Below are 14290 nucleotides of genomic sequence, written 5' to 3' on the forward strand. Positions count from 1 at the left end.
CTGCATACAGTAACAAGACAAAGTTAAAAATCACCCAACACCAGGTTTATTTGGAAACACTAGGTTTCAAATGGTTGTTGACCAAAAGCTAGTGTTTCCAAATACACCTGTTGGACTATAACCTGGTGTTGGGTGATTTTTAACTTTGTCTTGTGACTGTATGCAGTTAGTCAAAATTGGTCATTCAGTTATAGAGACACCACTGATTGCCTGTTGAAATGAGCTATGGTACTTCATCCAGCCCACAGAATGAATACGACATTTCTTTTTCAATTTTGAGTGATTAGGCTGCCTTTTAACATGCTTGTCTTTCTGCTCTTCTTCCTTGAGAGGGTCTTTCTGTACCTTCCAACTTTACCTGGAATATTCACGAGCATGGTACCTAACCTTGGGTAATCAACAGCATATTGTGCTGCTAGATCAGAACTGACCCTGTTTCTACTCCCAACTCTTTAGCATCACATGCTAACAGTCCCATTCTACCATCATTTTTATTCAGCTGTTATTTTAATTGCTGGACAATCTCCCATGAGAATAGGTTAGAATTAGAAAGTCAACTGCTAACTTTGGGGAGTGAATCATGACATACATCGTTCGCTTTTAGAATGAAGGAGCAAAAAGAGGAAACTAGAAAATCACAACATCGGAAAAAGGTGAATCTTAATCTGACAAATATGAACTATCGGTGGATGATATAATGATTGTAATGAGATCAACAGGTGGACTTCATAGAATTTGAGTCCTTGATTCGGGCTGCTAACCTGGTTCAATGAGGGAGCCCTGTCTGACAGATATAAACAGGAGTGTCAGAGGTTCTGTTCACTCTGAGAGCTGCTCTGAGGGAGCTGAGTCAGTGTCAAAGATTCTCCACGTGGAAGTAAAGGCTGACTTGGTAATGGGATATTGGCCTCTGTGGGATTATTTCAGATGAAGCATATCTCCAAAATTTTCTTTGCTCCAGAGAGGAAGACATCTTGGTTTATGCACTTGGTTTGTTTTATTCATACTGTGACATTGGCGGTGATCTAACTGATATTTTTTGGTTTATTGTTGGCTGTGACAGCATCACAGGGTAACATTCCGATTACACCATTTTTTTAAAAATGGGAATTTTAAATAGGTAATCTGTCTTTCTGATTTTGTTTGTGGGATAGAAAATCATCCACTATTTTGGGAATAAGTCAGCTGTTCTTTAAAATAAGCGCCATTGGTGTTAAGTCCTCCGAAGATGGCAGATGGGAACATTAGCTGAAAGTTTCTTTGGAAAGTGCATTGTTTTTCCAGGCCTGCATTGAGCAGGATTAGCCTTAGCTTTTGTACTCTCGGGGCCTGGAGTATGATTTGAGCCGAGGACCTTGTGGTTCAAAGGTAAGGGTGCGACCAACTCAAATAATGGATTTACCAGAATAAAATCTGGATGGGCGTTAATTAATGAGGCAAGGTTATACATATCAGGGATGTTTTCTTTAAATTTAAACATTTAAGGGATGATTTGATTGAATCTTTTGGAAGTATTAAAGGGAGCCAATAGGAACAATGGAGAGAATCTATTTACACTGGTTGGGAATTAAAGATAAAATCTAACCGTTAGATTCAGACCTTTCAGGAATGAAATGATGAAATATTTATAATGTCCAAAGGAATTTAGAATTTTCTTCTGCAAACAGGAACTGATGTTAGATCTAATAGTACTTTCATACCTGAGATTGGGAGGCATGGTGGCTCAGTGGTTGGGCACTGCTGCTTCACAGAGTCAGGGATCCAGGTTCAATTCCAGTCTCATTCAATGTGTGGAGTTTGCACATTCTCCCCGTGTCTGTGGGGGTTCCTCCGGGTGCTCCAATTTCCTCCCAATCCAAAGATGTGCAGGTTAGGTGGATTGAATGGAGTGCTTCTGGGAAAATTAACAAACAGTGAAAATCACAACTAATCTTGGAGGAACTGTTGAGCGAAGTTCACAGCACAGAATCAGATAAGTTAATTGTTGTTTTAAGTCTGTCCAAGAAAAAGGCTGCAGTAGTGAGTATAGTGAGTTCTTTCTTGATTATATGTTTTTGGAGATAAGTCTCTTGATTAAACTTATAAGCCATAGCTATTAATTTAACCTGGCGCAGTGTTTATAGAGGAATAAGACAGCGTTATTTTCTGGGTCTCTAGATTGTGAAGAAGCAAAAATGGCCTTTGCAGTGATATGAGCTTCTTGTCAGATGTGGGAGTTTAAAGACAGTTTCAGGGGTACTGCGGATTATATCTGTCATAAATGCTGTTGGATGCGAATCATATCAGATCGAGTGGATCGGTTGGAGAGACAGATAGAAGCGATGAGGAATTTGCAACAGCAACAGTATATGATGGATGGCAGTTATAGGAAGGGGGGAAGTGTCACAGATACAATCACATAGATGAGTAACTGCAGGAAGGGTAAGAGAGGTAGGCAGCTAGTGTGGGAGTCTTTTGTAGATATACACATTTCAAACAGGTATACTGTTTTGGAAAAATGTAGGGGGTGATGGATTCTCAGGGGAACGTAGCACGAACAGCCAAGTTTCTGGTATTGAGACTGGCTCTAATGCAACGAGGGGTATGTCGGCTTCCAAGAGATCAATTGTGTTCGGGGATTCTGTAGTCAGAGGTACAGACAGATGTTTCTGTGGCCAGCACAGAAAAAGCAGAATGGTGTGTTGTTTCCCTGGTGCCAGGATCAAGGATGTCTCTGAGAGGGTGCAGAATGTTCTCACGGGGAGAGGGGCCAGCAGGAGGTCATTGTCCAGATTGGAACCAACAACATTAGAAGGGAAAAGGTTGAGATTCTGAAGGCAGATTACAGAGAGTTAGGCAGAAATTTAAAAAGGAGGTCCTCAAGGGTAATAATATCTGGATTACTCCCAGTGCTACGAGTAAGTGAGGGCAGGAATAGGAGGATAGAGCAGATGAATGCATGGCTGAGGAGCTGGTGTATGGGAGAAGGATTCACATTTTTGAATCATTGGAATCTCTTTTGGGGTAGAAGTGACCTGTACAAGAAGGATGGATTGCACCTAAATTGGAAGGGGACTAATACACTGGCAGGGAAATTTGCTAGAACTACTTGGGAGGATTTAAACTAGTAAGGTGAGGGGTGGGACCCAGGGAGATGGTGAGGAAAGAGATCAATCTGAGATGGGTACAGCTGAGAACAGAAGTGAGGCAAACAGTCAGGGCAGGCAGGGACAAGATAGGACGAATAAATTGAACTGCATTTAGATTAGATTAGATTACTTACAGTGTGGAAACAGGCCCTTCGGCCCAACAAGTCCACACCGACCCGCCGAAGCGTAACCCACCCATACCCCTACATTTACCCCTTCACCTAACACTACGGGCAATTTAGCATGGCCAATTCACCTGACCTGCACATCTTTGGACTGTGGGAGGAAACCGGAGCACCCAGAGGAAACCCACGCAGACACGGGGAGAATGTGCAAACTCCACACAGTCAGTCGCCTGAGTCGGGAATTGAACCCAGGTCTCTGGCGCTGTGAGGCAGCAGTGCTAACCACTGTGCCACCGTGCCGCCTCCTCATTTATTTCAATGCAAGGGGCCTAACAGGGAAGGCAGATGAACTCAGGGTATGGTTAGGAACATGGGACTGGGATATCATAGCAATTACGGAAACATGGCTCAGGGATGGGCAGGACTGACAGCTTAATGTTCCAGGATACAAATGCTACAGGAAGGATAGAAAAGGAGGCAAAAGGGGAGGGGGAATGGCATTTTTGATAAGGGATAGCATTACAGCTGTGCTGAGGGAGGACATTCCTGGAAATACATCCAGGGAAGTTATTTGGGTGGAACTGAGAAATAAGAAAGGGATGATCACCTTATTGGGATCGTATTATAGATCCCCAAATAGTCAGAGGGAAATTGAGAAACAAACTTGTCAGGAGACCTCAGCTATCTGTAAGAATCATTGGGTAGTTATGGAAGGGGATTTTAACTTTCCAAACATCGACTGGGACTGCCATATTGTTAAAGGTTTAGATGGAGAGGAATTTCTTACATGTGTACAAGACAATTTTCTGATTCAGTATGTGGATGTACCGACTAGGGAAGGTGTATAACTTGACCTACTCTTGGGAAATAAGGCAGGGCAGGTGACTGAGGTGTCAGTGGGGGTGCACTTTGGGGCCAGCGACTATAATTCTATTTGTTTTAAAATAGTGATGGGAAAGGGTAGACCAGATCTAAAAGTTGAAGTTCTAAATTGGAGAAAGGCCAATTTTGATGATATTAGGCAAGAACTTTTGAAAGCTGATTGGAGGCAGATGTTCACAGGTAAGGGACGGCTGGAAAATGGGAAGCCTTCAGAAATGAGATAACAAGAACCCAGAGAAAGTATATTCCTGTTAGGGTGAAAGGGAAGGCTGGTAGGTGTAGGGAATGCTGGAGGACTAAAGAAATTGAGGGTTTGGTTAGGAAAAAGAAGGAAGCATATGTCAGGTATAGACAGGATAGATCGAGTGAATCCTTAGAAGAGTATAAAGGAAGGAGGAGTATACATAAGAGGGAAATCAGGAGGGCAAAACGGGGACATGAGATAGCTTTGGCAAATAGAATTAAGGAGAATCCAAAGGGTTTTTACAAATATATTAAGGACAAAAGGGTAACTAGGGAGAGAATAGGGCCCCCTCAAAGATTAGCAAGGCGGCCTTTGTGTGGAGCCACAGAAAATGGGGGAGATACTAAATGAATATTTTGCATCAGTATTGACTATGGAAAAGGATATGGAAGATATAGACTGTAGGGAAATAGATGGTGACATCTTGTAAAATGTCCAGATTACAGAGGAGGAAGTGCTGGATGTCTTGAAACAGTTAAAGGTGGATAAATCCCCAGGACCTGATCAGGTGTACCCGAGAACTCTGTGGGAAGCTAGAGAAGTGATTGCTGGGCCTCTTGCTGAGATATTTGTATCATCGATAGTCACAGGTGATGTGCCGGAAGACTGGAAGTTGGCAAACGTAGTGCCACTGTTTAAGAAGGGCAGTAAAGACAAGCCAGGGAACTATAGACTAGTGAGCCTGACCTTGGTGGTGGGAAAGTTGTTGGAGGGAATCCTGAGGGACAGGATGTACATGTATTGGATTCGGGATAGTCAACATGGCTTTCTGTGTGGGAAATCATGTCTCACAAACTTGATTGAGTTTTTTGAAGAAGTAACAAAGAAGATTGAGAAGGGCAGAGCAGTAGATGTGATCGATATGGACTTCAGCAAGGCATTCGACAAGGTTTCCCATGGGAGACTGATTAGCAAGGTTAGATCTCATGGAATAACAGGGAGAACTAGCCATTTGGATACAGAACTGGCTCAAAGGTAGAAGACAGAGGGTGGTGGTGGAGGGTTGCTTTTCAGACTGGAGGCCTGTAACCAGTGGAGTTCCACAAGGATTGATGCTGGGCCCTCTACTTTTTGTCATTTACATAAATCATTTGGATGCAAGCATAAGAGGGACAGTTAGTAAGTTTGCAGATGACACCAAAATTGGAGGTGTAGTGGATAGCAAAGAGGGTTACCTCAGATTACAACAGGATCTGGACCAGATGGGCCAATGGGCTGAGAAGTGGCAGATGGAGTTTAATTCAGATAAATGCGAGGTGCTGCATTTTGGGAAAGCAAATCTTCGCAGTACTTATACACTTAATGGTAAGGTCCTAGGGAGTGTTGCTGAACAAAGAGACCTTGGAGTGCAGGTTCATAGCTCCTTGAAAGTGGAGTCGCAGGTAGATAGGATAGTGAAGAAGGCATTTGGTATGCTTTCCTTTATTGATCAGAGTATTGAGTACAGGAGTTGGGAGGTCTTGTTGTGGCTGTACAGGACATTGGTTAGGCCACTGTTGGAATATTGCATGCAATTCTGGTCTCCTTCCTATCAGAAAGATGTTGTGAAACTTGAAAGGGTTCAGAAAAGATTTACAAGGATGTTGACAGGGTTGGAGGATCTGAGCTTCAGGGAGGGGCTGAACAGACTGGGGCTGTTTTCCCTGGAGCGTCGGAAGCTGAAGGGTGACCTTTTAGAGGCTTACAAAATTATGAGGGGCATGGATAGGATAAATAGACAAAGTCTTTTCCCTGGGGTTGGGGAGTCAAGAACCAGAGGGCATAGGTTTAGGGTGAGAGGGGAAAGATATAAAAGAGACCTAAGGGGCAACATTTTCACACAGAGGGTGGTACATGTATGGAATGAGCTGTCAGAGGAAGTGGTGGAGGCTGGTACAATTGCAACATTCAAGAGGCATTTGGATGGGTGTATGAATAGGAAGGGTTTGGAGGGATATGGGCCGGGTGCTGGCAGGTGGGACTAGATTGGGTTGGGATATCTGGTCAGTATGGACGGGTTGGACAAAAGAGTCTGTTTCCATGCTGTACATCTCTATGACTGTACTAAATTGCCCATAATGTGCAGATTGGGTGCATTGGCTGTGTTAAATTACCATAGTGTGCAGGTTAGGTGGATTAGCCATGGGAAATTCATGCTTAGAAAGATAGGGTAGGGTTGGGCCTGGGTGAATGTTCTTCCAGTGGGTCAGCATGGGCTGAGTGACCTGCTTCTACATTGTAGGGATTTTGAGTGAATGATTTTGTTTACCAGAGATATTAATGGACTATAGAACAAAGACAGCTATATTTTTAGGTCACAAATCAGCCATCATTTCACTGAACAAGCTGAAGGGGTGAAATGGCCTCCTCGTGTTTGTGTGCTGTTCCATGTTGAGAGTTGAGCTTCAGGTTTATTTGCAGCAGAAATGTATCATCGCAAAGCAAATCTGTGCAATGGACTGTCAGCTGTTTTTAGAAACCTACTTTGCCAAACAAAGTGTGGTTACCTTCGCTATGTCCTTTTGGGAAACATGCCAGAATACTTCCAACCATTTGTTAAATGTTGCACATTGCATCATTCTCTTGGCAAATGTCCTGAATTTGTCAAAAAAAACAAGCAATAGTTGTAACTCATTTTTATCTGGAATGTTTTGTGAGAACCAGTTATTGAAGGTCACTGACTAAGACTAGTTAATGTGAGCTGGTTATGCAGGGAGCAGTGGTGTGCACAGAAAAGAGAAACATCTTGCTGATTTATTCAAATAAAATGCAACATTGCCTGTTTAGTGAAGTTTGAGATGCTCCATTAGCATACTCGATGCGTACTTGAAATAGTGGGTGAAAGTACCAGCTGTTTTCTGCTTTACTGCAGATATTCCTCAGGATCTGTGCAAGTGGACTCAAGTAATTCAAGAAGACACCTCACCATCACCTTCTCAAGAGCAATTGGGGGTGGGCAATAAATGCTGGCTCCAGTGAAGCCCACACCCCATTAATGAATGTCAAAATGATATCAGTCCAGAAGTAGGATAATATTGACCTTGTCCTCCCTCAGCTTTCTGCAGGGACCTTTCCCTCCAGAACAACTTTTCCCACTCTTCCTCCCCTCCCACACCTCCCCACAGCCCCATAGCCCCTTCCCCAACAATGGCAAGAGATGTGGCACCTGCCATTTGCTTCTTTCTTCCTCACTATCTAATGTCCCAGACACCTTCCAAATGAAGGAGTGAGTTACCTGCACTTCACACAATCTCGTTTACTGTATTCACTGATCACAATCTGGTCTGCTGTACATTGGGGAAACGATGTGCAGGCTGGGTGGCTGCTTCACCGAACACCTACATTTTGCTGCCAAAAATGACCCTGAGTTTCCAATTGTCTGCCATCGTAACACACCATCGTGTTCCCTGGCCAACATCTCTGTCTCAGGCTTGCCGCAGTGCTCCAGTGAAGCTCAGCATAAGCTGGAAGAACAGCACCTCGTTTTCCAATTTATGAAGTCTGCAGTTTTCTAGACTTAATATCAAGCTCAACAATTTTGAGGCTTGAATCCCTTCTCCCATGTGTTTACCCCAAACCCCAACACCAGGCCTTGTCATCACACAGTCTCCTGCTGAGTTACATTAATATGATTTTCTCCAACGTGACAAATGAATGGGGAAAGAACAGGCTCACTGTTCCTATTAAATATAGCAGGTGAGTTGTCAATCTGGCTCAGAGGGAGGCAAAGTCTGCAATTCTGGTGAGTGAGAAAGAGGATTGGCCATGCTAAATTGACCATAATATCCAGGAATATGCAGGACCATAATATCCAGGAATAATATCCATAATAGAGTAAAAAGTGAGGTCTGCAGATGCTGGAGATCAGAGCTGAAATGTGTTGCTGGTTAAAGCACAGCAGGTTAGGCAGCATCCAAGGAACAGGAAATTCGACCGAAACGTCGAATTTCCTGTTCCTTGGATGCTGCCTAACTTGCTGTGCTTTAACCAGCAACACATTTTCAGCTAATATCCATAATCTGCAGGAATATGCATGGCCATGGAGCGGGATGGCTCTGGAAAACCAGCAAGACCAATGATGAGTTAATGTTGCTGTTCTCCTGCCTCCATGCAATTCCCCATAAAGTCTGCTCACAGAGGGGTTGCGTTGATAATGCACTGAAAATCTGCTGATACAGGCCCACAATGAGCCATTGTGCCACCAGGAGATGGAGGGGTAAGGTGAATGGAAAAACTTGAAGATTTTTGAACTTTGAAGATTTAATGCAAGATGTACAGGACTCTACGATAAGAGAACACTTTTTGTGTAACTTGTTTTTCCGGAGGTGGTTAATTTACACAGCCCAGGCGTAAGTGAGGACTGCAGATGCTGGAGATTAGAGTGGAGAGTGTGATGCTGGAAAAGCACAGCAGGTCAGGCAGCATCCGAGGAGCAAGAGAATCAACATTTTGGACAAAAGCCATTCATCAGGAATCCTGATCATCGATTCTCCTGCTCCTTAGATGCTCCCAACCTGCTGTGCTTTTCCAGCAATCTACATAGCCCCTCTTGTGGTTATTTTGTTATGTTCAAAATAACAAAACTGTGTAGTTTGGGGAGATGACCACATTCTGGAACTGGATGCTAGTGTGCACTTCAGTTTTCACTGCCTCTTCTTTCTCTGAAGTAGATAGTTTACCATATTGAAAATACTGGCTATAATTTTGTCTCCTATCGCTGATAAGTGTTGCAATTTCCACTGTTCCACCATTCAACCTACTCATTGGGTTATTCAGGTTGCATTATGTCCCAGGGATGTGTACTGAAAGATCAGAAAGTTTGTCTTTGAGGTGCTTGCGCTGAAGCAGAATGTTTTAATGTTGATGAAAATCCCACAGTGTCTTTGCCTTGATGAAATAGTGCACAGGAGTGTACATCTCTTTATAAGCAGGCTGAACAACTTGAATGTTTCCTTTTCCATTCCATTCTGCCTTTCTTGTAACGTTCGTCTATGCATTCAAAATAAACTCCCTCTTACTGGCCAATCTATATTTTTTAACAAAGCTGAACAATCCTTTCAGAGTTTAATTAAATTTGTTGCAGTGTAACTTAATTAGAAACCGTGGTGCAAGGCTTAAATGAATGGTATGTTGAAGTGTTTATCCCTGTGTGAATCTGCCAATATCGCATTTTTGATTTCAAATCAACTTGTTTAATTACTTTCTTTATTTCTCGAAGATGCCTTCTATATCTTGCCCCAGGAGACTTTGTGATCGTGTTGTAATGTGTATCATGGTTGGAGAGCAGGGCTCAGAGCAAAGGAGGAGTATATCAGGGCCCAGGTCCTGGGAGACTGTACGCTTGGGCCAAAAACAACACCTGGATTTCTCTAGTAAAAAATGAGGTCTGCAGATGCTGGAGATCACAGCTGCAAATGTGTTGCTGGTCAAAGCACAGCAGGCCAGGCAGCATCTCAGGAATAGAGAATTCTAAAAAATGAGGTCTGCAGATGCTGGAGATCACAGCTGGATCTACCTGCCCTGGTGAGGACCACCAGTTTGGCTATCTTTTCACGGGAAATAGGTATTGCAGCCAGTTTGCTGTCCATTCTGAGTTGCTCTTGACCTGATTTGGTTTGATAGATCATTTGAGAGAGTAGTTAGAAGTCAACCTCCTTGATCTGAAGTCACACGTAGACCAGATTGGATTATGTTGCAGATGTCCTTCTCTGCCAAACATTCAGGAACTATTGATAATTGTTAATTTGATCACCATGACTAAGACAAGCTCTGTGTTCCAGATTGTACTTGTTGAATTTACATTCCACCAACTGGGCTTTGAACGTATGTTCCAAGATGGTTAGTCTACTCCTATGAATTAGTAGCTCAATAACATTACCATTTTAGCACCAGCTCCCAAGGCATTACTTGCTTTGTGCATCTTCCTGACTCCCCCATGTAAATGCTGTACTATGGAATGGTATACATTTACCCTCCATCCTACAGAAAGGGAATTGGGGCCAACAAACTTTCAGAGGTTCTTAGTTTTCAGGGAACCTTTTTCATTCCCACTGACACCTTTATCATATAATGTGGGGACATCGTAACAATACTTTCTGTATTTGTATACGGAACATACTTGAACTCTCAAAAGCAGAATTAGAAAAATTAATCAATATTCTCAGTTACCACTGCACCTTTAAACTTAAAGCCACAACAGCTGAGGTACGCATTAATTTCGCAGTATTTAACTTGGCAGAAAAACTCGGCAGATGATTTAGAAAAAAGGCTGGCAGACACTTCTAAAACAAACAGGATCGAAAACGGAAAGTCGCATGTCAACATTCCGATATGTTTCAGCTGGTAATATGGAAAAGATATATAGGTCAGATCTGAAAACATAAACATTCCAGGCAGCTGCCAAAAACAAAATGCAGCATTGGTGTGCTTTCTCCAAGGTAGTAAGGTCATAGTTTGTTACATGTTTGCCGCTAACACTGTCACAACACTTCACATAATTCACAGTGCCTGAATTACTTTGAGATGGGATAAAACATAAATGCAAATCTTAATAAAATAAAAACCATTTCAAGTAATAAACTATCCAATTGACAGTGTTCATTATAATAGCATCCATTACATTTTGGCTCATTAGTAGTTCCTGAACTCTTGCATCCTTAAGCTGGAGACTCCACATTAACTTGCAAAGAAATGCTTCAGTGACTTCAGTTTCCATGGTTCCCAATTAGATGAGTATTCCTTCGTTGAAAGATTCCAAATTGCTGCTTCCTGCACTTTTTCAATATCACTCCCACCCCCTGCATCCTGTTCATTATGACAATTTAGGCAAAAGTGAGGATTGCAGATGCTGGAGATCAGAGCTGAAAAATGTGTTGCTGGAAAAGCGCAGCAGGTCAGGCAGCATCCAAGGGGCAGGAGAATCGACGTTTCGGGCGTGAACCCTTCTTCAGGAATGAGGAGGATGTGCCAAGCAGGCTAAGATAAAAGGTAGGGAGGAGGGACTTGGGGGAGGGGCATTGGGAATGTGATAGGTGGAAGGAGGTTAAGGTGAGGGTGATAGGCCAGAGAGGGGGTGGGGGTGGAGAGATTGGGAAGAAGATTGCAGGTCAAGAAGGCGATGCTGAGTCCAAGGGTTGGGACTGAGATAAGGTGAGGCGAAGGGAAATGAGGAAGCTGGAGAAATCTGCATTCATCTTTTGTGGTTGGAGGGTTCCTAGGCAGAAGATGAGGTGCTCTTCCTCCAGGCGTCGTGTTGGTTCCTAGGTGGAGTCCAGATTAGAGGGGTGCTGGAAAAGCACAGCAGGTCAGGCAGCATCTGAGGAGCAGAAACATCGACATTTCGGGCAAAAGCCCTTCATCAGGAATGAAGGCAGGGAGCCTCCGGAATGGAGAGATAAATGGGAAGTGGGGGGGGGGGGGAGAAGGTAGCCAAGAGTACAATAGGTGGATGGAGGTGGGGATGAAGGTCTTGATAGGTCAGAAAGGAGGGTGGAGCGGATAGATGGGAAGCAAGATTGGCAGGTAGGATAGGTCATGAGGATGGTGCTGAGTTGAAAGGTTGGAACTGCGGTAACGTGAAGGAAGGGGAAATGAATAAACTGGTGAAGTCCACCCTGGGGTTGAAGTGTTCTGAGGCGGAAGATGAGGCGTTCTTCCTCCAGGCGTCAGGCAGTAAGGGAGTGGTGGTGGAGGAGGCCCAGAACCTCCATGTCCTCGGCAGAGTGAGAGGAGGAGTTGAAATGTTGGTACACGACATGGTGGGGTTGATTGGTGCAGGTGTCCCAAAGATGTTCCCTGAAGCGCTCTGCGAGAAGGCATCCAGTCTCCCCAATGTAGAGGAGACTGCATCGGGAGCAACGGATACAATAAATGACATTGGTGGATGTGCAGATGAAACTTTGGTGGATATGGAAGGCTCTTTAGGGCCTTGGATGGAGGTGGGGGAGGAGGTGTGGGCGTAGGTTTTGCACTTCCTGTGGTGGCAGGGGAAGGTACTGGGAGGGGAGGGTGAGTTGTTGGTCGTGGGGAGGGGGATGGTATGGAGGGCGTGGACCTGACCAGGTAGTCACGAAGGGAATGGTCTTTGCAGAAAGCGGAAAGGGGTGGGGACTCTTGGCTACCTTCTCCCCAGCCCCACCCACCCTCCCATTTTGCTCTCCACCCGGAGGCTCCCTGCCTTCATTCCTGATGAAGGGCTTTTGCCCGAAATGTCGATTTTCCTGCTCCTCGGATGCTGCCTGACCTGCTGTGCTTTTCCAGCACCACACTAATCCTGTTCATTATGAGCCTATCAGTACCATTCCTGCTTGGCAAAGCAGTCCCAAGGCTGCCAATTCTAGTTCTGGGGCTAAACTTTCTCCAACTGGCTACTCCACACCATGGAATGATTCAGGGCATTTTGGGGGGTGAATTTGCTCGATGATACCCTATATGTTGACCGTTGTGATGTAATAGGACAGACTGAGGTGCTGTCTTATTTGAAGAGGTTCAAAGGATTTAATCATTGGCTATTTGAGATAATAGAAACTTGGAACTTGGAGCTGGAGTAGTCCTTCAAACCTGCTTCACTATTCAATATAATCATGGCTAATTGTCCAACTCAATATCTGTTCCTGCTTTCTAGGGCTCCTTCTTGAAAACATTCAGTGTTTCAGCCTCAACCATTTTCCGTGATGATGGTTTCCACAGGCTCCCCACTCTTTGGGTAAAGAAGTTTCTCCTCATCTCATTCCGAAATGGACTTTCCCATATTCTGAGACTGACTCTTGGTCCTGGATTCCCTGCTCATCAGAAACATCCTTCAGTGGGCGATTATGGGCTAATTATGGTTGAGGGGATCAATGAAGAGAAAGCAAATATGTAAGATTTAATCTAAGAGATGTGGGGCAGATAGCAAGAGAACATTTTTCATGGAGTGTGGAATGCTGTACTGAATTCAATAATTCAAAAAGGGGTGATTTCAGTTTTTTTTAAAAAGAATACATACAGCATGGATACAGGCCCTTCAGCCCAACAAGTCCACACCAATCCTCTGAAGAGTAACCCACCCAGACCCCACCCTATACTTGCCCCTGACCTGCATATCCCTGAACACTACGGGAAATTTAGGATGGCCAATTCACCTAACCTGCACATCTTTGGACTGTAGGAGGAAACCAGAGCAAACCCACACATACTACAAACTACACACAGAGACACACACTGGGTACCCGGCACTGTGAGACAGCAATGCTAACCACTGAGTCATCATAGTTTTGAGAGTAGGTTAGATAAGGCAGAAGGGAATAGGAAAACAGCAATTCCCTTGAACTAGGGCTCATACTTGTGTGAATGATAAACACTGATATAACGTGTTTCATACAAGCAGACAGTTTCTGTGTTGTCATTTCAAGGTAGTTCTGGATAATTATTTTGTGGAGCTTTGAAAACAGAAGAATTACAAACTCCCTCAAAAGCAGATAATTGTAACTTCGGTTTATAATTGGATTCCTGAAGAAGGGCTCATGCCCGAAACATCAATTCTCCTGCTCCTTGGATGCTGCCTGACCTGCGGTGCTTTTCCAGCAACACATTTGCAGCTCTGATCTCCAGCATCTGCAGTCCTCACTTTCTCCTTTAGAATTGGTTATAATAGGACTCACTGGGGTAATTGCCTTGCCAGTGACTACTTCAAGGTTTTCCATTGGTTCCCCCCTTACAATAGTATATTTCCTAACCTATTTGCAAGAAAACTTTATGATTGAGACAAATATGCATGTTGTTATTGTGTTTTTTCCCTTGGACCAGATATAATCAAAGGATTAAATTGGCCAAAAAAAATAAAACTTGAGTTTTGAGGGAATGTGCACCACATCGTAGTTTTGAGCAGAAAATGCAACTTGAGCAACATCTTCTTGTGAGAGAATGGGTAGCTTGTCATTTTGAGTGAAGAT

The sequence above is a fragment of the Hemiscyllium ocellatum genome, chromosome 22 (assembly GCF_020745735.1).
Source record: "Hemiscyllium ocellatum isolate sHemOce1 chromosome 22, sHemOce1.pat.X.cur, whole genome shotgun sequence".
Classification (NCBI taxonomy): Eukaryota; Metazoa; Chordata; class Chondrichthyes; order Orectolobiformes; family Hemiscylliidae; genus Hemiscyllium; species Hemiscyllium ocellatum.